Genomic DNA, 23,725 nt, shown 5'->3' on the forward strand with positions numbered 1-23,725 from the left:
ACCTAATGAAACTTAAAAGCTTTTGCACAGCAAGGAAAATCATAACAAGACAAAAAGACAATGCTCAGAATGGGAGAAAATATTTGTAAAAAGTAACTGATGAAGGATTAATCTCCAAAATATACAAGCAGCTCATGCAGCTCAGTATCAAAAAGACAAACAACCCAATATAAAAATGGGTGGAAGACCTAAATAGACATTTCTCCAAGGAAGACATACAGATGGCCAACAGATACATGAAAAGATGCTCAACATCACTAATCATTAGAGAAATGCAAATCAAAACCAGTGAGGTATCACCTCACACCAGTCAGAATGGCCATCATCAAAAAATCTAGAAACAATAAATGCTGGAGAGGGTGTGGAGGAAAGGGAACCCTCCTGCACTATTGGTGGGAATGTAAATTGATACAGCCACTATGGAAAACAGTCTAGAGGTTCTTTAAAAAACTAAAAACAGAACTACTATATGACCCAGCAATTCCACTACTGGGCATGTACCCAGAGAAAACCATAATTCAAAAAGATACATGTACCACAGTGTTCACTGCAGCACTGTTTACAATAGCCAGGACATGGAAACAACCTAAATGCCCATCAACAGATGAATGGATAAAGAAGATGTGGTACATACATACAATGGAATATTACTCAGCCATAAAAAGGGATGAAATTGAGCTATTTGTAGTGAGGTGGATGGACCTAGAGTCTGTCATACAGAGTGAAGTAAGCCAGAAAGAAAAAACAAATACCATATGCTAACACATATTTACGGAATCTAGATAAATGGTACTGATGAATCTAGTGGCAGGGTAGTAATAGACATGTAGACATAGAGAACGGACTTGAGGACACCAGGGGGAGGGGAAGCTGGGACGTAGCGAGAGAGTAGCATCAATATATACACACTACCAAATGTAAAATAGATGCCTAGTGGGAAGCTAACACAGAGCACAGGGAGACCAGCTTGATACTTTGTGAAGACTTAAAGGGTGAGATAGGGAGGTTGGGAGGGAGGCTCAAGAGGGAAGGAATATGAGGATATATGTGTACATGTGGCTCTTTCACTTTGTTGTACAGCAGAAACTGACACAATAATGTAAAGCAATTATACTCCAATAAAGATTTTAAAAAAATAGTTTCTAAGCCAAACTTACAGGAATAACTTTGGTGAAAGTGCTGGGCAGACCCCAGAACACTGTCTCCGCCACAGTCAGGAAACTGGGGCCACCACACCTGAACAAAGAATCACGTGGGTTTTGCTAGTTCCTACACCAGCAAAATGGACGTCCCATGTCCTACACTTACCACCACCCCATATGTTAACTGCAAACCAAATGTCATGAAGATGCATATGTCAGAATCTAAACCTTGTTCTGAGACCCTAAAAGAGAGTGAGGAGGGGCTAGAAAAGGTAGATTTCTGTTTTGTTGTTTTGTTTTAGTTAATATTCTACATTGAGATGGTAGGGTTTACATTATGGGGAAACATAAAAATGCAGAGTTTTTTCAAAAGATTTGGGGCAACCCTAGATTGCAAATGTCAACTTCAACCTTTATCATAAAATTCAGGGTACCTCACTTAATACATTTTGCATGTTTTTCCTCTTTCTTGACAAATAAGTAGACTTTTACGGCAGTCCAGTCATTTTTTTAATTGTTTTGGTATTTTGCTTATAAGTTGTGATCTTCATCCTATTTTCAATTCTAGCGTCCTCCACGTTGGATGGAAAATTCATCATTACATTACAGAGTTCAGAGCACAAACCCCAAATTATTACACATTTCTTTCGGTTAATATTCAATTTGTAATATGTCTTTTGTCTTTGAAGTTTTGTTAAATTCTATTCACCATGTGCCACTGCCTTTCTTAGGGAATTGCCAAGACCCAAGTGGAATATTTTTGTGTCACTTACTCTTGATAGATTGTGGTCTGGCAAAGCTGAAGCTGTACTTCATTTGGCAAACTGTGAAATGACCTATTCTTCTTTAGACATAGTTGAAGCTTTTAAAAAAAGAAGAAAGAAAATAAATAAATGATAGCATAGAAAAGAGCTAAAGAAAAAGATTACGATGCTCTGCAGTTAGCTCAGATCCCTTCAATTTTCTGATAACCAAAACAAGAGGAGATTTTATGTGTTCCCCAAAGTCCAGCCATTTTTTAATGTGGTAGATATTGGTAATTAAAATCTTCCATATCTGGATTCATGAGAATTTGGTATGATCCTAAGAGAGCAAAAGTTTTCCTAGGGAAGGGAAGGAGACATTGATACAGTGAGGAGATGGTCTTCCCCAGTACTCATGAAGTTCCATGGTTTTAGGCCTTCAACCTCTGGGAAGAAGTTGGTAAGGAATCTTTCAGAACCTAGCTTGCCCAGCAAAACAGAACAAACCAAGGACCAGAAAAATCAAATCTGATGGTGTCCAGGAATCTTTTACTGGAAGACATTTGAGGTGAAAAGTTCAAGTATGCCTTTTTTTTTTTCCTTTTCCAAAGTAGTAGGTTTTAATACGCATTAATATTGCATCTGCCTACTATCACGGAGAAAGAACTGTGAAGTGGCTACTAAATCTTTAAAATGTTTGCATTTTTAAAAGGTCTGAAAACAAATATATGCTCATAACCCCTACCTCATACCATATACAAAGATCATTTCAAAAAGTAGATCAATGATGTACATATAAGACCCAAAAATATTAAACCAGAAAATATAGGGGTAAACCTTCATGACCTTGGATTTGGTAATAGATACTTAGATATAACACACAAGCAGCAACATAAAAAATAAATTGGACTATATCAAAATTTAAAACTTTTTGCATCAAAGGACATTATCAAAGAAAATGAAAAGACCACCTATAGAATGGGAGAAAATATTTACAAGTCATACATTTGACAAGGGTTTAATACCAGGGATATATAAAGAACTCCCAACTCGGTAACAAAAAGATAAACAGGCCAATTTAAAAATGGGCAGTGGACTCGAATAGATGTTTCTCCAAAGAAGATATACAAATAGCCACGAAATGGTACATGAAAAGATGCTTAACAACCTTAGTAACTTGGGAAATGCAAATCAAACACAGAATGAAAAAGCACTTCACACCTACTAGCGTAGTAGTAGTAGTAATAGTAGCAGTAGTAGTAGCAGTAGAAAATAACAAGTATTGGTGAGGATGTGAATCATATGGAACCCTTGGGCATTGTTGGTGAGAATGCCACTGGTGCAGCCACTGTGGAAAACAGTATGGCAGTTACTTAAAAGCTACAGAATTATCATACGACCCAGCAATCCCACTCTTAGGTAACCCCTTCCTTGACTCCTAATTCCTGGCAACCACTAATTGTTTTCTTTCCCTATAGTTTTGCCACCCACGATACTATATAAACAGAATCATACAATGCTTTACTTTTTGTGTCTAGATTAGCAAAATGCATTTAAGATCATCAGTATCTTGTATGAATCAGTTTGTTTATCCATTCACCTGCTGAAGGATATTCACAAGGATGATCCTTAAATTTCCCTTTTCATTACTAAATATTTAATTAAAATTCCATTTAATTCCTAAATGAGTACAGTTTTGTGTTGATATTTAAATTTTTTGAAATTTGGTGTTTATGATGTACAGGCTTAACTTACTATTTATGAAAACACCTGACTAACTAAAAGTCCTCATTTTCTGACCTGCTAGGTAAGTTTTGTGCAAAGGTACTTGACTAAAAATTTTGAAATTTTAGGGTGCTTAAAACCTTAAGTATCAACTTCTACATGTTATGACCATATCTTTTAAATTTTTAATGTCATTTTAACCACTTTTAAGTGTACAATCCAGTGGCATTAATTACATTCACACTGTTGTGCAACCATCACCATTGTTTCCAAATATTTTCCACCACCCCATATAGAAACTCTGTTTAGTAATAACTCCCCATTACCCCCTCACCCCAGCCTCCAGCAAGTTCTGAGTCTGACTACTCTAGAAAACTCATGTAAGTAGAATCATGTAGTATTTGTCGTTCTGTGACTGGCTTATTTCATTTAGCATAATGTCCTCAAGGTTCATCCATACTGTAATGTGTATCAGAATTGTCATTCCTTTTGAAGGCTAAATAATGTTTCATCATGTGGATATACTACAACTTATTTATCCATTCATTTGTCAACGGACATTTAGATTATTTCCACATCCTGGCTATTGTAAATAATGCTGCAATGAACCCAGGAGCGCTAATATCTCTTCAAGGTCCTTATTTTAATTCTTTTGGGAAAATATCAGAAGTGGGACTATTTGATCATATAGCAGTTTTATTTTTGATTTTTTGAGGAACCTCCCTACGGTTTTCCACAGAGGTTACACCATTTTACACTCCCATAACAGTATACAAGGATCCTGATTTTTCCACATCCTTGCCAACACTTATTGTCTTTTGAGTTTTTGATAATAGCCACCCTAACAGGTGTGAGGTGATATCTTATTGTGGTTTAATTTGCATTTTCCTGACAATTAACGACCTTAAGCATCTTTTTATATGCCTGTTGGCCATTTGTATGTCTTCTTTGGAGAAATACCTATTTAGTTCCTTTGCCCATTTTTTAATCTGTTTTGTTTTTGCTACTCTGCTGTTGCAATTTCTTACATATTTTAGATATTAAGCCCTTATCAGATAAATGGTTTGCAAATATTATCTCTCATTCCATTGGTTGCCTTTTTTATTTTGTTCATTATTTCTTTTGATGTGTAGAAGCATTTTAGTTTGATGTAGTCCCACATGTCTTTTTTTTTTTTTTTTTTTTGGCCACACTATACTGCATGCAGGATCTTAGTTCCCCAACAGAAATAACCTGTGCCCCCTGCAGTAGAAGCTCAGAATCTTAACCACTGGACTGCCAGGGAAGTCCCAGGTCCCACTTGTCTATTTTTGCTTTTGTTGCCTGTGCTTTTGTCATATTAGTGAAATAATTGCCAAGATGTCACAATGGACATCCCCTTCACAATAGCATCAAAAAGAAAATATTTAGAAATAAAGTTAACTAAGGAGGTAAAAGGTCAGTACACTAAAAACTATAAAACACTGATGAAAGGAATTAAAGAAGATGCAAACAAATGGAAAGACATCTCATGTTCATGGATTGGAAGACTTAATATTGTTTAAATGTCCATACTACCCAAAGCAATCTACAGATTCAATCAATCCCTATCAAATTCCAACAGCTTCTTTTTTTTCAGAAATAGAAAAAGCATTCTAAAATTCACATGGAACCACAAAGGACACTGAATTGCCAAAGCAATCTTGAGAAAGAGGAACAAAGCTGGAAATATCACACTTCCTGATTTCAAAGTACGTTACAAAGTTACAGTAGTTAAAACAGTATGGTACTGGCATAAAGATATAGATCAACTGGACAAAATAGAGAGCCCAGAAATGAATCCACACATGTACAGTCACTGATCTTCAATGGGGTGCCAAGAATGCACAACGGGGAAAGGATAGTCTCTCCAACAAACGGTACTGTACAATAGATAATGACAGGTTTGCATGTGTGGGAGAAAGACGTTTCCAACAAGCTAAGGAGCAATGCTAGAATAAATCCTATGGTAACAGGCTTAGGTTAGAGACATCCATTTGAACTACAGTTTATTTTAATATATATACAAATGGATATGTACAGAAATGCATATAGATAAAAGGGTTAGTATACTACAAACACTTGTCAGCTCTATGCACTGAGAGGGCCTAGAAGTAATGACTCTCCAGTTGTAACAAGAATACCTAGCAGACAGATTTTGGTTTCTAAATACCATTCTCAAATAAAAGGAACTATACTTCTTAAAGAATGGCTGGTTCTTGGGCCAGGGCATAGAAAATACAAGATAAGCCTGGAGAATCTTACAGTGCCAGAAAGTAAGTTGGTGATACTATTATTACAAACAAAATAAAAAGTGAAAAAAATAAAAGACATGGGTCCATCAAAAGGACACATGAGCCAACCCTTAAGAGGTCCTGATAGCCAGAGCTGGAATAATTTAAGCAATATAATAAATAATGATAATAAACAATTATAACCCAAAGAATAAAATAAATATCCACAAGACAATAAATATCTATGAGACCATACTGATATAAATGAGTGAATGAATGAATGAATGAATGAAAAGAGGCAATTCTTCCTTACAGAATAATTGTAAATGCAAAAAGAATGAGGAAAACAGAGCATCACCAATAGAGTACCAAAGTAATAACTGCTGCAGGAAAGATCTACTGATGAATGCTAAAATGAGTGAATGAAACTTTAAAGAGAAACAGTATATCCACATTGCCTCCAAGTATCGCCCATAAAATATTTATTAATAACTGTGGAGGTTCAACATATGTCTGCAATTTCTTAAATATTCCTTCCTCCAGAAGATGGACCTTAATTCCCCTGGACTGGGCTGGACTTAGTAACTTACTTCCAAAGGACAGAATATGGAAAGGGGAAATGGTAACTTTCCATAAAGAATCCTGGCAGATACTATCTTAGCCAACTGATCAAAGATAACATCACCAGTAATAAGACATATTAATGTCATGCACCCAAAATGTATAACCTCAGTCTGATCATGAGAAAAAAAGTAAACCCAAACTGAAGGACATTCCACAAAATGTCCTTCTAACCAGTACACCTCAAAACTGTCAAGGTAATGAAAGACAACAGAAAAAATGAGGAACTGTCACAGACTGAAGGAGAGTAAGGAGACATGAAAACTAAAAGCACTGTGGTCTCCTGATTTGAATCCTGGAACAGAAAAAAAGACAGTAGAAATACTAGGGAAATCTAAACAGTCTGCAGTTTAGTTTACAGTATTTGTTGAACTAATCTTAATTTCTTACTTTTGGTCATTGTTCCATGGCTATATGAGATGCTAACATCTGGAGAGGTTGGGTAGAGAGTATACCAGAACTATCTGTACCATCTCTCCAATTCTTCTGTAAGCCTAAAATTATCAACATAAAAAGTTTAAAAATTTTTTAGCTTCTGCTAAACACAGGGGTTACACTCAGTAATCTGAAATAAATGGGTCTCAATCCCAGGAAAATGAAGCCCAAAATAAAAGCAAATCATCTGTATCCAGTTATTACTATTCATCCAGGCAATCTGAATGTCCAAATTTTCCAAACTAAAATCTCTCATAGCATGCCTATGACTCATAAAGAGTGAGCAAATATCTATTTTTACACCTTCAGGAACAAAATTCTGTATTTAAATTAGACTCTATGAGAAAGATAAATTTAACCTAAATCATGTTTGTTTATACTACTTTTTCCAAGTTGTAAATTTACTGTCTGTAAATTCATAGTTGAGGACTATCTGTAACCAGACAAGAATTTCAGCTTGTTATTACAAGAACATGGCTCTGATACCAGTGTTAAAATCTCCTCAACTAATATGGTATAGGTGGATTCAAGACAATGTCATAAGCAGAGAAAACACTGACTTTCAGAAATGTCTGATGCCAAAGATGATGAATACTTGTAATACAGCACTTTATTCTTTAGGATACGCTGAAATGCTTTATATCTTAAAATGTTTAAAATCAATACCTCTTTTTACTTTATAGCTGGTTTACAAAACATCCTTTAGAGGCTGAAAAACAACAAATGTAAGTCCAATTTATCTAAGTATATTAAAATTTTAAAAGAAGTAGAGAAGGTCCACCTAATCTCTTAGGGACAGAAATTCATAGCTACATAATGGATCACTTTGAAGTTCGTTCAAAGATTAGTAAATTAAAATTACAGAAAACATTTTAATAGGCTTAAATAAATTTATTTATATTCAAAATCAATTATTTATCTTAAACACATACCTCAAACATAACACATAGTAGGAACTCAATGGTCAGTATTTCTTTAATTCATATATGAAATGAAAGAAAAGATTGCTTCACTAGACCAAAAGAAAATATAAATATTACAACCATCTTTATTTAATTGCATTTTGTTTTCTAAAACCCTAAAATTAAGGCAAGGATTAGGAAAGTAGAAGCGTAAGAAAAATAATTTGGCATGATGTTTCTATAATGTTAATCTGTATTTGCTTCCAATGACTGAAGAAAAGCATTATTAATACATTGGAATAATCATATATGAGAAAAAAACCTTTTTTTATTTCTTTACCTCTCTGAGGTTTTCTTCGCTTCTTTGCTTAGGTTGAATGAACAAAGTTTTCAACTTTTCAAAATCTTTGCTCTGTAAAACAAAGTGCATTTACATTGGATACATCCCACCTATCCCCATGGATACAATTTCTTTTAAAAATTTGGAAAGGATTTATAGCCTGGGTAACATAGAGTGTTATATTTATGTAATCGTGACTTCTAACTGTGCACATCAACTCTGTTGAAATAACTTTAAGAAACAGATTTAAAACAACTAAAGCACCAAGCATGGAATTCACTGGTCATATTACAGATAGACAGGTTTGATAATAATTAGGACAAATGGACCATTATAGCAGACTGAGAGTTGTTTGAATGACGAAGTGGTATTTCTTGTTATATGTCACCCCATGAATGCAGCTTACTCTCATGTCAACTCAGTTGCATAGCGATCACATTCACCAGACTCCATGAACCTATACAAAAGCGTCAAGAGTAGTTGTTTCCCTTTTACCTAGGGAATTCAGTTTCAAAGCAGGGTTACTAACTGAGGGCTACGCTCTAAGGTGAAATACAACTCAGTTTAGTTGAGTTTATCCCAATACAGTGTCTTTCTTTAACTTTTTATTCCAGGTCTTGGGCATCAACCTGAAAAAGTATGACCTCCAGCCAAATCTTGATATCAATTTACTCTTCACATCCCATAGCGAATGATGAGCATCTGAATATAGATCTAAGATACTTCTAGACTTACTTTAATAGCTCGTTTGTTCTTATTAATAGTAAAAATAATTTATTGAGCATTTATTATGTATCAGGCACCGTTTCAAGTACTTTACATCCATTAACTCATAAAAGCAGTTTATATTTTTTGACTTCCTATATAAGGAAGAAACTCTCTGGCTGTTTAACATGCCTATGAATGACACAGGGAATATGCTGACTTAATTCGTCTGGTTTGTAGTAGCTGTGTTTTAAAAAGGAATGAATGACAACTCTACTACAGTCTACCCAAGCAATATAGCAGAGATGATGCAACACATAATCCTTAAGTCAAGGAACTGTGCTTCACTGCATCTCCTGCCTACACTGGGAACCACACTGCACAGTGTGATACACTCCCATCATGGCTGGCACTGTCCTAATGGGATCTAGTAATAATATTCATGTGTGTCTACGAAAAATGAATTTTTACCCATAATCTACTCATACAAATGCCAGCAACCAGAAGAGAGTTATTACTGATAGGATTAACATATAATAATTTAACTGTACCAAATTAAAAAAAGAAAACAGAGGCAAAGGAGTTGTTTCATTTGATGTCAATATTTTCCCCAAATATATATAAGACAACAGCATAATAAACTGTAATTTGGGGAATTAACTTTTACTCTGTGATAGATAGAAAACATATATGAATAAGTTCCAATTACTTTTAATATTAAATATATTAAAATGTAAAACTGGCCTACAAAAGACATATCATTATGAAAAGAGCTAATACGCTTATATGCATATAAAGAATGGACAGAAATACACCAGAATGTCACAACTGATGATCTGTCATCTTCGGGAAAGAATTTTTAGTCATTTTTATTTTCCCCTTTTTAATCTTTCTAACACCCAAATTTCCTACACTTAATCTGTATTACTTTTATTTCAAATTTTAAAAAATAGCTCAATTTTCTTCTGATTATGAAAATAACATATTTACCTTTAAAACTGAAAATCTATTGAAATCCTACGAACCATAGTTATATTCTGATATATTCTAGAGCTCTGTGTCTCTGTTTTTGTGTGTGTACACGAATATATATTCACACATATACATATCTCCACACTAAAGAAACATACATAGTTTTATAAAAATAAAATTATACTCTTCTGGTTTGGGACTTGATTTTTTTTTCTTCAGTGACGCACCATGTGCTTCTTTCCACATGTACGGTTATTTTTAATAGCTGCATCATGCTCCATTATATGATTTATCAATTACCCCTCAGCACCAGGTTTAGACATTATTTCCTTAAGAAGCTTCACTTCCTCCCAAATCTGGGTTCAGCTCCCCTCAGATGCATTTCAGCCACAATCTGTACAGTTAGCACTGCACTCAGTGAATGTCTAGTTGACTGTCTTCTTTCCTAAACCGTAAGGGACCATCTATGTCTGACTAAATGTTCTAGCCCCATATCTACTACAGTGCCCAATAAATAGCTGTTAAAATATAAGTTGCTGCCTTTAAAAAAAATAAATAATAGGATCAACATTCCTGCACACACAAATCTGTGCACTTATCCAATTATTCCTATGGCATAAATTTCTAAAACTGGAATTGCAGAGACAAAAGTATGCACATTTTGAATTATAATACATATTGCCAAACTGCCCTCCAAAAATCCCTGCAGAATTTACATTGTTGCCATCAATGGGTAAAAGTGTCCATTTCGTTGTATCTTTTAAATACTGAGTACTGCCACCCTTTTTTAAACCTTTAGCCAGAGTGATAGCATTATCATTCATCACTTTTACAATTAGAAAAAAAAATTCTTAAGCTATTACAGGTTTTGCTATTCTTAAAACTAGATAGTTATTAATTAGGATGCAGTTAAAAAAATACTAACCAAGTTATATTTAGGATAATTGCTCGTGCTGAATAAAAGTTCATTCGCTGAATGGTTCTTTATGTTCAAGTAAAATAGTGCCCATTCTTCTGCTCAACTCCTCTTAAGGTACCTGAAGGAGAGATGGTATAAATATATAGAAAAATGTATATGATAAGTACTTACTTGATAGAAAAAATGTGAGGGAAAATCAGCTAATGCGGAGATGAACTGACTGGAGTAGAACATACACAGTTTAATGTGCAAGTTAGGATCTGGGGAAAAAGTATAAGGAATGGATTCCAAAAACAAAATGAAATTGGGAACTTACTGCAGAGGTGTATATGTTGCTCTGACAAATGAAGTTGAAAGATGCTGTCTTGCTGTTCTAGAATTGCATTTCCAAAAGCTTACCGTCACTGTCCACAAGAATGCTAATACCCCAAATTCAGTGTGTCCAAAAGAAAACTTATATTCTTCCTCTCTTCCGCACAGAACACAATTTTGGATCCAGGCCATGACATTATATCTAGACTTGCACTGTTCAATATTTAAATATGTCTCATACAAACTGAGATGTGCTGTAAGTAAAATACCCACTGGACTTCAAAGACTTAGTATAAAACAGGATTAAAATACCTCATTATAATTTTTGTATAGATTACTTGTTGAAATGATCATATTTTGGAAACACTGAGTTGAAAATATATTATTAAAAAATAATTTCACCTGTTTGCCCCCTCCCCTTTTTTAAAATGTGGTCACTGGAAATTTAAAATTACATGTGTGGCTCACATTATATTTCTATTGGACAGCAATGACCTACACCATTGAGATCTAGACCACTGAGATCAACGGCTAAATTATGAAGCTAACCATCAGTTGCTGTGCTCTAAGAACCTCCAGAAAGGAGCAAAGAAGTGAGAGGAAGAAGAAGCTAGCTGTGAACTGGGTTTGGCTTCAACTTTGAGGAGTCAAACAAGGGCATTTCCAGGCATGGGAGAAAGGACCATAAAGCAAAGATGAAAAGACTAAGTTTTAAATGCCAGATTTTCTAGAACTATGGCCCTCACTGTGTGTTCTCTCTCTGCTGCTTTTGGCAGAGCCCTCTGCACTGCCTCAGAACAGTCTAAATATGTCTGAGCTGGACTAAGAGGTAGCAAACTTGAGCCGAAGGGTTAAAATGGGAAAATATGTCTCCTGTATTCAGGAGCGGCCAATAAGATAATCAAGAGGACAATGAACTTGAAGGGCAGATATCAACTGCCCAACCCCCACCCCCACCCAAGAGATTCCTTTTCCAGTGCCAGCCTGGGAGTTCTGAGTTTGGGTGGAGAGTTTTGTTTGTACGTTTTTATTTTGGTGGTGCATGTCAAGGGTGGCATCACTCCCTCACAGAGTCTCCTTTCACCTGTAACAAAACCCCAGGCTGTCCCAATCCCAAAGTTTGCCTGAAGCTCATCAGAATTTGCCACATGCTATGGAATCTGTGCCCTGGATGCCAAAGTTGTCATCGGCGTCCAGCTTTGTATCCATCTCCTTTCCAATGAGCAGATGGCAGCCTGGCCCCAGTTACGTCGACTTCCCACATGTTCTTATCCCAAGGAAATCCCTGCATGCCTTGTGCTCAGGCATGCCCAACTACCGAGCAACTGAAACTCATGACCTTTTTCAACCTTATGTTACTAAAACTAAAAGCAGTGGTTGCCTGGAGCCAGAAAGGGGTGGAAGAAACTTTGGGGAGTGATGTATATTTTCATTATTTTGATTGTGGCGATGGTTTATTGGTATACACATATATTAATTTATCAAAATATGCACTTTCACTATGTCAATTATACCTCCATAAAGTTGTTAAAAACAGTATCAATATGTTTCCTTCTCATAATCAGTTTTATCAATCAAGAAATTAATGAATAAATACTTATCTACCACCTACTCTGGCTATCTCCATCCTTGGCAGAAACAGTGTTTTCTTGACCAAACGGCATCTAAAAGAAGCCATTCTATTATTTCCTTTATGCAAATAAAGTAGTATTTCAGCAGCATAGCTTCCTTAATGTATTACATTGTGATAACCAGATGAGAAGGTCATCTGAAATACGTTTGAAACTAGTGGGTTGTCTTTTCACAGAATTATCTCTAGGGAATTAAAAATAAAACTGAAAACTTCACAACGCAGTACAGGCATACCTCATTTTATTGTACGTCGCAGATACTGCATTTTGTTTTGTTTTTACAAATTGAAGGCTTGTGGCAACCCTGCACAGAGCAAGTCTATCAGCAAAAAGAGCACGACTTGCTGAAGGCTCAGATGATGGCTAGCAATTTTTAGCAATAAAGTATTTTTAAATTAAGGTATGTACATTTTTTAGACAATGTTAACGCACACTTAATATGCAACAGTGTAGTGTAAACATAACCTTTATATGCCCTGGGAAACAAAAAAATGCATGTGAATCACTCTGTGATATTCAATTTATTGCAGTGGTCTGGAACCAAACCGGAGGTATGCCTGTATAGCAGAGTAGTTGTCTTAGGTTGGGTTTCACAGAAGCAGAGCCTGAGATGAGGATTCTTGTGCTAGTGATTTGTGGTTCTCAGGTGAAAACCATAAGGAAATGAGGCAAGCTAGACAGGGAAAGAGAAGAAGCAAAGATGTGGGTCTAGCTGTGGTCCACCCTAGCCTGATCCCACACACAGCACGAATGATTCTGCAACGCTGTTCCCCTTGGAGCAGGAAGATGCCCTCCTAGCAACAATCCTTTAGCTACAGACCACACCTGTAAGTCTTGGGGTGTGACCACCTGGGCACTTCCTGGCAAGGCAGCTTCCATCAGCAAGGACAATTCTTGAGAGAAGGTGCGGCTATGAGCGGTTGGCAGCCTATAGTCATAGAAACTAGAGAGGGAAAGGGGGCACCTACCCACTTGAAAAATTGTTTCAGTTTCATCTGTAAAATGGGAATAACAATATCGGCTCCTTCATATGCTTAGAATCACACACAGCAATGCTCTATAAAGATCGTAATGTTATTGCCCCTGTTGTCTCCTCAGAGGTGCCCACACCGGGTATCATTCAAATGCCCTACACAGCTGCCCACCCAGGAGAGAGGTTTTTGCCCCAACATTACTTAATTAATAGCAATCTAAAGATTTCACATTTAGGTGACTGCCTAGATAAACATCCATTTTATCTGATATTTTCCCCAAGTTCAAAATCAAGCAAGGATAACCTTTTCTGTGTTTCTCTTTAAAGAACAGGAATGGTGCTATCTCAACATCAGCTGCTTTTTACTTCTGTGGGAGACCCGCAAAGATAGAGGGTCTTCAGCTAGAGTGTGACAGGAATAACAAAACCCCTCTCTCACCTATGCTGTGTGACCCCTGACATGAAACCAGAGTCTTCCTCAAGCAGCAGAGAGTTCCCACAGGGACACCCCATACTTCGAACATCACTTAAAGTCCCAGGGGCCAACTCTCTGACTCTTGCATTCTCCAGAGGCAAATACAGAAAATGTAGACTCTTCCCCTGGTTCTCTCTCCTAGTTTTGGAAACCAAACTGACATCTCTTACTCACAGCTGACTCAAGAAAGTGGGATGGGCCAGTGGCGACTAGACATGGTTCCCAGGAGAGGGGAAGGAATGCCAGCAAATTCGAGAAGGGGGCGGGCCTTACTGAGCTGGCTGGTTCCCCTCCGGTCTGGCGGCTTTTCGGAAGCCCCCGCGGGAGAGGCGGCCTTGTCGCTGCGGGCACGCACCTGGGCGGCTGGTACCTTGTCAGTCACCGGGTCGGTCCGCAGACATGGGCCAGGACGCTGGCCGCCCGCCGGCGCCTTCCCCTCGTCCCCGCCGGGCGCGGCCGGGAGGAGTCGGCGGGGCTCGCACGCCCTGACACGACGGCGAGAGAGCCTCCGGACTCCCCTTCCCCCCGACGCCGTGGGCTACGCTCCCTCTAGGGAGGCGGGGGGGCGGGGTCCGGGGAGGACACGCCTCTGGCCCCGCCTCCCGGACTGAAGCCCCTTAAGGTTCCCCCCGACCTCCTCAAAATGGGACCCTCATACAATGAGGATGCTCTCCAAACGTTGGTAAGGAAATATCTCCAGGATATATTTAGTAAAAACAGTAAAATACAAAAAAGAAAAAGGCGATCTTCCCCCTCTCCCCCCTACCTCCACAGTGAGCCCGGGATTGGGGGAGGGGGTGGGGACGAGGGCACAAGCCTGGCGCTGCAGCTGGAACGGAAAATGAGGCGTGGAGGGGAGGCAAAATGAACTTTTATTTTTATATTGAAACTAGTAAGGATAAACTGTGGAAATAAATGTAATATATACATGCATTCTTAAAATACGCATGACTTTAAAATAAATGTAGCGGAGGTGAGAGAGACCCTCGGGGTAGCAATCTGCAGGGAGGTGCCCTTGGGTGCAAGTTTGAGGAACGCTGTCACGTACGCGGATGCTTCTTTCTGTAGAAGGGTCCCTGCCTCTCGATGAGCGCCCTGAGTCTGGATCTAGGAGGCTCCCAGTCCTGCGCTGGGCGTGCAGCTTCCCCGCCGCGAGCTCCCGCCTCCCGGCCCCCAATCAGACTCTTTTACCGGGAGATGCTGTGACCTGCGTCGAGGCTCTCTTGGAAAAAACTGTAAGGGAGGAGTTTAAAAAGCCACAAGCAGAACTTAAGGGAACTGGGCAGTGAAAGTCAAGGAGACTGGCTCTAGGGTAGGTGGTACTGATAGCTGAAAGGGCCCTACGAGTTCTTTTACTAGGCTAATTTGTGTTATTGCCCCTTTTGGTGGGGCAACTTAACAACAAAATAGTTCCGTTTGCTTTAAGTTTCCTGGGAAAGGAAGTTAAGTACACTTTGGTTGTTTTCAAGTACTTACAATTTCGTCAAGCACCTGCCATGTAACGAACTCCCTCTACATTTTTCACAGGATCCCTCCATTACAAAGGCCTCAAAACGGAACATACCAGTAGTTACGGAATCTCTACAGCAATATGCAGTTGGGAGAAAATACGAGTGTCGGAGGAGGTTGCCTTTTTATGTTTCCTTGGAGAGAAAAAAATAAGTTTAAAGGTTATGAAGTGGTCCACTGTCTTTTAAAAGACCCGCAAGTGTGGAGGGCCCTAGAAGAGAAACACTGCGTTGGACAAACCTGTAGTTCTCCTCCAGTGTGTTTCTCCTTTGCCACTCACCCAAAACACTTCGCTTCTGGTCACCGCATATATAGAGGCTTTTTTCCCACACCAAGCAATTCCCTACCGCAACAGCTGGGTTATCTTACAATTTAACTCAAATCTAACACCAAGTAGCAGGTCCCCAGGTTTACCCGCAACTTCTGTCTGATTTCCCACCACCCCTTTTCCCTTTGATTAGATTATTCGGTAGAATAGCTCACAGAGCTCAGGGGAAAACTTACTTATGTTTACCAGCATATTAGAGGATAAGATAAGGGATACAGATGAACAGTCAGATGAAGAGATACATAGTCTGAGAGGGTGCTGCCACAGAACACCCGCCCCCTCCCCCTCCCTGTCCCCGTGGAGCTGGGATACCTCACCCTCCCACGGGTGAATATATTCACTCAGCTGGAAGCTCTCCAAAGGTGCTATTGGCATCATGGAGGTTTCCTCAGGTAGGCACGATCAATTATTAACTCCACTTCCATCTCCTCCCCTCTCTTTGGAGAAGTAGAGGGTGGCCCCAAAATTCCAAGCTTCTAAGTATGGCATGGTCTTTCTGGTGACCAGCCCCCATCCAGGAGCCATCCAGAGGCCCACTCAGAGTCTCTTCAATAGAACAAGAGATGCTTCTAGTGCTCTTATCACTTAGGAATTCACAAGGGTTTGGGAAGCACTGTGTCGGGAACCAGGGACAGAGACCAAAATATATATTTTCTATTATCTCACATACAGACTCTGGCCTATACCATGTATTATGCATCGGATACACTAAATATTACATTGCATTTATTAAGGAATGTCTACAGTGCTTTATTGTTTCCAACAGTGAAGAATTAATTACAAATTAATATTTAATTTGTAGTTTTATGTTGTCTCAGATCAGTCACTGAACATGTTAGAAACAATGTTTGTCAGTCAGAAGTTTATTTGAATAAACTTTTTTACCTGCTTCATTTTGTCCCTGAGAGAAATATAAAATTTTATTCTCTTCTTTTGTCATAACAGTAGTATAGACTGTTTAGAATGTACAGTGTTGTTAAGTGTATATAAAATAGCAATACATAGCTCTTAAAAGTGCTTTATATTTTTATCAACTTTCAAGAAGAAATTTCATTATTAGAAAGTGTGGAAATTGTGGTTATGTAAATGACAAATATTTTGCAAATACTCTAAGCTCTACAAATGTTTAATGGCAACAATTTCTGTGGCACACTGTAGCCTTTATTAGTTGGTTTCCATTTTCATATTTTACAAGCCAATATTCTATTTACTATATGCTATTGGCACCTTTAATGTGAAGTTGATCCATATTATTGCTCTCCCAAAGCAGCTGTGGAGAAGTTTTATTCCATCTAAAAATAAACGTTAAGACCCAATGATGTATTTAAGAGACACTACAAATCCTCTCCACAAAACTGTATTTTCTTCCACTTCCCATTACAATGAAAGAACATGAAGACTGAAGTTTTCAGCTTCCTTTCCTGTAACAGTATGAGTGTCCAAAGACACAGAGTGATTTCATATCACTAACCAAAGGAGTGGACTTTCTTTTGCTCAGACCCCTCCACTGTAGGGACTTTCTGATGCCCATTATCCTCAACTGTAAAATGAGAGAACTGAATTACCTAAACTTCTTTCCAGCTCTATAATTTTATTATTCATAATATTGTGTGTTCTACAGAATGCCCAGAACAACCAACAGTAACATTTTCTAAAGATCATAAATATTAGAGGAAGGAATCCATAAGCAAATGTATTACACTGGGCAACATTTTCCTTATCCTGCAACCATACCCATTTTGAAAAGTTGTGTAATTCCACTACTCCTTCAATTGTGTACATGTTTAATACAGTCCCTAGAAAAATTGCCAATCTGATGATATAAATACATATTTAAAAATCTCATGTTGATATTTCCTTTTTATAAGGAAACTTGCCTAAAACAATAAATCTATGAAAGCCACTGTTGCTTGTGTAATTCAACTTAATTTTTAAAAAGCCATGAACACAATCGAGATTTTTTTTAATGGGAGAGGATACAGGGATGAGTACAAAGAGGCCCAAATCTCTTAAAATTTAAACTGATTCTGAACCTGATGTAGATAATGGTTATGAACATAGGTCTATCCAGTTAGTTCTAAACAGACACTGACTTTTTGTGCAAAATCAGTTCTGATGAATCAGATCACTCTCCTAGATACTGTAATAGACTTTTTTCCTGAGGCTGATCCCTGCCTCAATGAATGACACCACTCTGTCCACTTGTCCGAGAAAGAGATCTGAGAATCATTCTTGACTTCTCCCCCATTCCAGTCCCTCTCAAATCCATTCTCCCCACCACTACCAGAATGGTCTTCATAAAATGCAAAATTTTACATGTGTCCCTCCCTTGCTAAAAATTCTTAAATGGTTCCCTATTGGCAGAGGATAAACACCTAACTCCCTCAGTAGACTTTCAAGGCTCTTTCTAGTTGCACCCCTCTTCCTCTTTAGTCAAGCCCACCTCTCCATCTTCTGCCACACCTCCTTCTCAATGGCCCTTGTTCAATTACTGTGATATCCCCCAGGTACAGGAATGTCTCTTGGCCTGCTCAGCCTGAAATTCTCTTTGGCCCTTTCTTCCCTGGCTAGCTCCTGCTGTCCCATCAGGTCTCTGATTAGATGACATCCTCGAAGTAGTCTCCCAGGTTCCCCTCCCACCGGACCTCATAACATCACACTGTAACTCCACTACAGCCCTTATCACACAGAGTCATAATTATCCATTTTCCTCTAGTTCACCACTAGACTAAGCTACTAACCTGTGCTGTGAAGGAAGTTGCATGTGGTAAGAGCCTGAGCTTTCAAATCAGAGAGACCAGTTCCTGCAGGTATAAGGTGTGTGCACTTGAGCAAGTTTTGTACCCTGTCTGGGTTTCAGTTTCCTCTCTGTAAAGAAAGAGGACCATTATAAAGATTAATGAGACAATGTGCAAAGTATTTGCACACAGCCAGGCAGTCAGTAGATGCTGAATAAATAGTAGTTACAAATGGTAACATTTCTGCTCCCCAAATCTCCTCCATAGACTGGACTCCTCTCAAGAGAGTGAGCACCTTCTTATCACTACCAAGTAGGGACAGATGAAAGAGAAAACTGTGATTTTTTTCTGACCCCACCTCCAAAAGATCCTCATTAGCTATATATACTTAAGGAGGGGGGGGCTTGGGGGGGGCATCAAGGAAGGGAGGGAAGATGGGGATATGTGTATAAGAACGGATGATTGAACCTGGTGTACCCCCCAAAAAAATAAATAAATAAATAAATAAATAAATAAATATATATATATACTTAAGGAGGCTATCTGACTGGTCTTTCATGCCTCAGTTTCTTTATCTGAACATGTCACGTGTAATTGGTATAATCATAGGATAGGCATGAAAGTATCTTGAACAAATACAACATCCTGAAGTGATACATCCCTTGGCATATTATTTGTTGAAAGAAATATGATTTTTTTCTTTTTTCTTTTCTTTTTTTTTTTTTGGCCGTGCTGCACAGCTTGCAGGATCTTGGTTCCCCAACCAGTGACTGAACCCTGGGCCACTGCAGTGAAAGCACCAAGTCCTAACCACTGGACCACCAGGGAATTCCCCCCAAAGAAATGTGATTTTAAAATATGAAAATATTGAAACAAATTGGAAGCTAAGAGACCATAAATAATGTAAAACAGCAAACCCTCACTTTCAGTCATGACCCTTAACATTTTCCCCGCTGTATTCTTTTTATCAGAAAAGACAAGTAAAACAGGTTGTTGGAAATTTCACCACACTTTCTGCCCCCATCTACTATGACAGCAGTGGAACTAAGCAAGTAAGCAGCTAGTGGAGGAAGCCCTAGTAGTCAGGCAATTATGCAACACAGCCTTGCATAAGTGAGATGAGGTTTTTTACAATTTATCATCCATCTTAGACTCACAGACTATTAAAACTAAAAAATACATTAGCATTATGGAGAAAAAGAGAAGATTGAGCACATACATATTTCATTTCCGTCCTTCCAAATTCTTCAAAGGTGACAGTAAAAAGATTGTGTTAAAACACACAAAATAAAAAGAATGAGAGAGGAAGCATAGCACAAAATGTTCTAAGCTGGAAAACAGGGAATGAGTGGTAATTGACTCAGCTGACTTATATTTAAATCCTAAACTTGCAGAGGGAAAGCTAAGAAGCAGTCCAGTTCCACTACAAAATCCCTGGAAGATCTGGGATTGGCAGCACCCAGTACCTCTGAAATAGGGCCAACATAGGGCTATTGAGGGACTGAGTTAATTTCTGTTTAAGAAGCAATTAGATCCTCAGATCACTCTCTTCCACTCCATGCAGCAAATCAAATGTTTCTCTACCACCCCATCCAAATGCTGGAAGTTTACACTCTGCAGACAGAAAACAGGGTTTCTGGACTAGGGGACATTCAGCCCTGTTGAGAGTACTGAACCCAGAAGTATTAACAGAATATTTATATACTGAATATTGAGAAGACCCTATATACACCCCCCTCCAATTTCTTTTCTTAATGAGCTCCAGAATGAAGGGAGCCAGGGCTATATCTTTGAAGCAGGAAACTGGAAAATATTTCCCTAGAGAACATGAGTAGTCCAAAATAATATCTATAGATATGACAAAATTTTCTGGCCAGATCACCTTTCAGTGAATCCCATCGTCAACAAGCCCAGAGCTTCCAATAAGCTCAGAGCCCTTAAATGTGAGCAGATGGCCAAAAATCAGCAGGTATCTGAAGGAAAGTCTGTAGCACAAAAGATAGAAATTAAAACAAAGGAATGGGGACTTCCCTCGTGGTGCAGTAGTTAAGAATCTGGCTGCCAATGCAGAGGACATAGGTTCATTCCCTGGTCTGGGAAGATGCCACATGCCACAGAGCAACCAAGCCCGTGCACCACAACTACTGAGCCTGCGCTCTAGAGCCCGTGAGCTACAACTACTGAAGCCTGCATGCCTGGAGCCCATGCTCAGCAACAAGAAAAGCCACCACAGTGAGAAGCCCATGCACCGCAGCAAAGAGTAGCCCCCGCTCGCCGCAACTACTGAAAGCCTTCAAGCAGCAACAAAGACCCAATGCAGCCAATAAATTTAAAAAATAAAAACAAAAAATAAATTAAATAAAACAAAGGAATGGACTGGGGGTGGGGTGGGGGGGTGCAACTTGGAAAAAAAGAGACCATGTAGGCAAAATAATGCCTTAAATAAATGTAGGTATAAAGTGCTCAGAAAGGAAAAGTTATTTTACCCATAGAAAAAGAACAAGGCACTCTCTGACTTCAAGACAATGTAAAATTACAGTAATCAAGACAGTAAGATATAGGTGAAAGAATAAACAAATAGCTCAATGGATCAGAATAGACAGCCCAGAAATAGACCCCCATAAATATAGTCAGCTGATCTCTGACAAAGGAGTAAAGAGTATAATGGAGCAAAGAAAGACAGTCTCTTCAACAAATGGTGCTGGAACAACTAGACATCCAGATGCAAAAAAAAAAAAAAACAAAGAAGAAGAATCTAGACACAGACCTTACACCCTTCACAAAAATTAACTCAAAATGGATCATAACCTAAATGTAAAACACAAAACTATAAACTCTTAGAAGATAACACAGGAGAAAACCTAAATGACCTTTAGATAAAACACCAAAGACATGACCCATGAAAGAAAGAATTGATAAGCTGGACTTCATTAAAATTAAAAGCTTCTGCTCTGTGAATGACGAAATCAAGAGAATGAGAGGACAAGCCACAGAATGGGAGAAATATTTGCAAAAGACACATCTGATAAAGGACTGTTATGCAAAATATACGAAAACTCTCAAAGTTCCACAATAAGAAAAAAACAACTCCATTTAAACATGGACCAAAGGCACCTCACCAAAGAAGATATACTGGTGACTTACAAGTGTATGAAAGATACTCTACATTATATGTCATCAAGGAAATGCAAATAAATAACAATGAGATACTACTACACACCTATTAGTGCGGCCAAAATCTAGAACATGACAACACTACATGCGAACAAGAGTGTGGAGCAACAGCAACTCTCATACACTGCTGGTGGAAATACAAAATGGTACAGCCACTTTGGAAGACAGTTTGGTTTCTTACAAGACTAAATGTATTCTTACCATATGATTCCGCAATAATGCTGCTTAGTATTTACCCAAAGGAGCTGAAAACTTATGCCCACACAATAACCTGCATAAGATGTTTATAGCAGCTTTACTCATAAGTTAAAACTTGGAAGCAACTGCGATACCCTTCAGTAGGTGAATAGATAAGTGAATTGCGGTACATCCAGACAATAGAATGTTACTCAGTGCTAGAAAGAACTGAGTTATCAAGCAATGAAGAGACATGGGGTAATCTTAAAATGCATATTACTAAGTGAAAGAAGCCAATCTGAAAAGGCTACATACTATATAATTTGAACTATAAGACATTCTGGAAAAGATAAAAATATGGAGACAGTAAAAAGATCAGAACTTCCCTGTGGAACAATGGTTAAGAATCCACCTGCCAATGCAGTGGACATAGGTTCGATCCCTGGTCTGGGAAGATCCCACATGCTGTGGAGCAACTAAGCCCGTGCGCCACAGTTACTGAGCCCGCGTGCTGCAACTACTGAAGCCCACGTGCCTAGAGCCCATGGTCTGCAACAAGAGAAGCCACCACAATGAGAAGCCCAAGCACTGCAATGAAGACCCCACTTGCCACAACTAGAGAAAGCCCCAACGCAGCAACAAAGACCCAATGCAGCCAAAAAGGAAAAAAAAGAAAGATCAGTGGTTGCTAGGGATTGGGTGAGTGTAGGTGGGAGGGGAGATGAATAAGCAGAACACAAAAGATTTTTAGGGCTGTGAAAATACACTGGACGGTATTACAGTGATGGGTATATGCCACTATACATTAGTCTAACCATAGGATGTACAACACCTACAGTGAACTGTAAACTATGGGCTTTGGGTGATTATGATGTCAATGTAATCAATGTAGGGTTTTCCTTGGTAACATAAAGTACCACTCTGGTGAGCAATGTTGATGTTGGGGGAGGCTACGCATGTATGAGGGCAGAGAGTATGTGGGAAATCTCTGTACCTCCCTCTCAATTTTGTTGTAAATTTAAAACTGCTCTAAAAAATAAAGTCTTCTACAAAAGGCAATGTTAAAAAAAAAGATGTTCTTTTAAAAAAAGAAACATTCAGCAAACCAAAAGTTCTTGGAATTTACATGTATAATAGCAGAAATTAAAACTCTATAGAAGGGTTAGAAGATAAAATTAAGGAAATCTTCCAGAAAACAGAAAGCAGAAACACATAGTGCTCACTTCAGCAGCACATTTATCAAACTGGAATGATACAGACAAGATCAGCATGGCTCCTGACAAGGACAACACACAAACTGGTGACACTTTCCATATTTTTAACAAAGAAAGGAAGAAAACAACACGTGAGGATGTGGAGAAATTGGAATTCTTATGCACTGCTGGTAGGAATGTAAAATGGTACAGCCACTATGGAAAACAGGCTGGCAGGGCCTCAAAAAATTAAACATAGAGTTACCATATGATCCAGCAATTCTACCTTTGGGTTTATACTCAAAGGAATTGACAGTAGGGGGTCAAACAGTTATTTGAACACTTATGTTCATAGCAGCATTATTCACAATAGCCAAAAGGTGGAAGCAACCCAAACGTTCATTGACAGGTGAATGGACAAACAAAATGTTGTATGTACAAGCAGTGGAATACTATGCA

At 38.4% G+C, this 23,725-nt stretch overlaps 1 long non-coding RNA gene and 1 other non-coding gene across 2 annotated transcripts; one reads left to right on the forward strand and one right to left on the reverse strand.

Moving 5' to 3' along the window:
* Positions 1 to 8,159: 8,159 nt before the first annotated feature.
* On the reverse strand, positions 8,160 to 14,631 carry LOC130850166 (uncharacterized). The gene is made up of 3 exons (XR_009052847.1): positions 14,421 to 14,631; positions 10,763 to 10,874; positions 8,160 to 8,232 (listed from the first exon to the last, which is right to left on the reverse strand). It is a non-coding gene; the product is annotated as an uncharacterized LOC130850166 (long non-coding RNA).
* Positions 14,632 to 23,288: 8,657 nt separating this feature from the next.
* LOC130850578 (U6 spliceosomal RNA) lies at positions 23,289 to 23,393 on the forward strand. Its single transcript, XR_009052945.1, has one exon. It is a non-coding gene; the product is annotated as a U6 spliceosomal RNA (small nuclear RNA).
* The last annotated feature ends 332 nt before the right edge of the window (positions 23,394 to 23,725 follow it).

The sequence above is a fragment of the Hippopotamus amphibius genome, chromosome 3, assembly GCF_030028045.1.
Source record: "Hippopotamus amphibius kiboko isolate mHipAmp2 chromosome 3, mHipAmp2.hap2, whole genome shotgun sequence".
Taxonomy (NCBI): Eukaryota; Metazoa; Chordata; class Mammalia; order Artiodactyla; family Hippopotamidae; genus Hippopotamus; species Hippopotamus amphibius.